At 33.6% G+C, this 2,500-nt stretch overlaps 1 protein-coding gene across 1 annotated transcript in view; it reads left to right on the plus strand.

The window, feature by feature from the left end:
- The window catches only part of LOC135213972 (zwei Ig domain protein zig-8-like), a 241,923-nt gene that overhangs the window by 751 nt on the left and 238,672 nt on the right, over positions 1-2,500 (plus strand). The window lies entirely within an intron of this gene.

The following is a 2,500-nucleotide window of genomic DNA, read 5'->3' on the forward strand; positions in this document are numbered from 1 at the left end:
CAATTGCAGTTTTAAGTTATTTTTTAATCCTATTGAGGTTCTTTTGTTCCCTTCAAATACATTGAAGCATTACCAGGCAACATTTTAATCATTCCTCTTAAGCAAACTACGAAATGGGGTCTTTATTACGTAGAATCGTCACTCATAGCAATTCATTCTATAAAAAGAATATTCTATCACACTAGACCATGGAATATCCTGAAACTAAATTCTGATTCAAATTCTATTTTAATTTCTATTTGCCACAATGTTCAACAAAGTTGGAATACAGAAGTATTCCAAAATACCTCTTGAGGTATCATATTCTTGATGACTTTTAGTTACTTTGTCAAAAATGTCACATAAAAACTGCATAGTAAGTAAAAAAGGTCACATAAAAACTGCATAGTATGTAATATGCACTCCACATGAAAGGAATTCTAAGTGTTTCTGAAGATATTCTCACCCTAATCATTAAATTTAGAATATTCTAAAGAAATGTTCGTAAAATATTCCCTCATGACTGACAGGATATTAGATATTCTCAGGAAAGCTATGATATTATGTACACCTGCACGAATTCTAGATAATCTCTAACACATTAACACGTAATGAATTTATATAGGACAGAAATGCATTAAAATATCCCTTCTAGTTATTAGGCATTAGATATTCTCAGGGAATTTAAATTATATTCTCAGTCAAGCAGAATAGATATTCTTGAATACGTTACAAAAGGAAAAAGGTTTTTTTGACAAGAGACGAATTATATTCGACAGTAGTGATTCTCCTCTTGCGTTTGGTTAAGAGATCATCTCTACGAAGGACGAACCTTTAAAAATCATTCCAAATTCTCCCTCCCTTCAACCGGGTCCTTCAGGACTGAGTGAATTCGGGGAAAAAAGAAAAGAAAAAGGATTTGAAATGAATTCTGGTGAGGAACTTCGACCCATTTACACAACGATCGAAGTTTGCAAGGGGGAGGGGGGACGAATCGCATCGTTTTCCTCGCTGACCGAAAAGATTGAATCTTTTCGGAGGCCTGAGAAGCCTGGGATCATTTTCTGGTTGATTGGTTGGTCATTGCAAAATGACAGTTCCCGAAAAGGCGGAGAAAGTAAAGAGGAGAGAGAGAGAGAGAGAGAGAGAGAGAGAGAGAGAGAGAGAGAGAAATTTTAAATATTTCGGGTTCAGATTCACTGCCTAAATGTAATTTGTCATCGACGAGTCAAACGGGTGTTTTTCTCGTCTTTTATATATGTGTGTATCAGCGTTCGTGGACAGAGACAGACAGACAGCAGACAGACACGCACACACACACACACACACAACACACATATATATTATATATATATATATATATATCTATATATATATATATATATGTGTGTATATATATATATGTGTATATATATTATGTATATATATATTATATATATAATGTGTGTGTGTGTGTGTGTGTGTCTGTCTGTCTGTCTGTCTGTCTGTCCACGAACGCTGCTACGCACATATATAAAAGACGAGAACAACAACTATAAGACACAACCTGGTGCATCTGTAACCTCTCCTCCATATAAAAAAAAATGGTGCCTAACAAACACTGTACATATTGTAGCCTACTCGTAATCTTATCTGGTATACGAAATCCTTACCACATTGCAATATTTACTTACAGCAAAGCAACATATTTAGCTCGCACGTATCACGAGAGACCATCAGTGCCAAAAATATTTCCATAATTGTATTACAAATGTAAATAAAATCAAATAAATGTAAATAAAATCAAATTGGAAATATTTTAGTGACATTTACAGTGTTATTGCTTTGATTCTGTGACAATCATTTATAAGCTGGTTAGCAAATTACAATGTTGAGATAAATCAGTAAAAATATTCTATTCTATTCATCTTCAAGTGACATTTACAGTGTTATTACTTTAATTTTGTGACAAATATTTATTCGTTTTTCTAAGCTGGTTAGCAAATTACAATGTTCATGTTAAGATAAGACAGTAAAAACATGATTGATATTCTATTCATCTTCATTTCTCGAGCTTAATCTATTTTTTCCCCTTCATCCACCTCATCCAATAATTAATACCTTCTCTACGCAACATCCAAACGTAAAAAAACGCATATTGCGTATTCGTAACGTTTGGGTACTCTTACTTTTAATCCCTTTTTTGTTTATCCACGTCCCTTTAACCAGCTGTGACTGGTATACAAGCTGTGATAAATTGCTGACGCGCTAACAAGAGGGGAGGAAAAAAAACAAAAAAAAAACAAAACAAGCACGATTCGAAAATAAAGAAATGAAGTTTTCCTAACTTGAAGTTGATGGTCTCCTGTAGTGCCTGGGTGGGGATTTTTTTTTTTTTTTTTTTGTCAGAATTTGTGAAGGGAAGGAAGTTTATGTAGGGTTTTGTGTAGTCAACTGTGTGGTTAGATGCACACTCTTATATACACATGATTTTAGATATTTTTATCTTCTTTTCATAAGTGATAGATGGTAAAGATTATCT

This window comes from Macrobrachium nipponense, chromosome 43 (assembly GCF_015104395.2).
Source record: "Macrobrachium nipponense isolate FS-2020 chromosome 43, ASM1510439v2, whole genome shotgun sequence".
Classification (NCBI taxonomy): Eukaryota; Metazoa; Arthropoda; class Malacostraca; order Decapoda; family Palaemonidae; genus Macrobrachium; species Macrobrachium nipponense.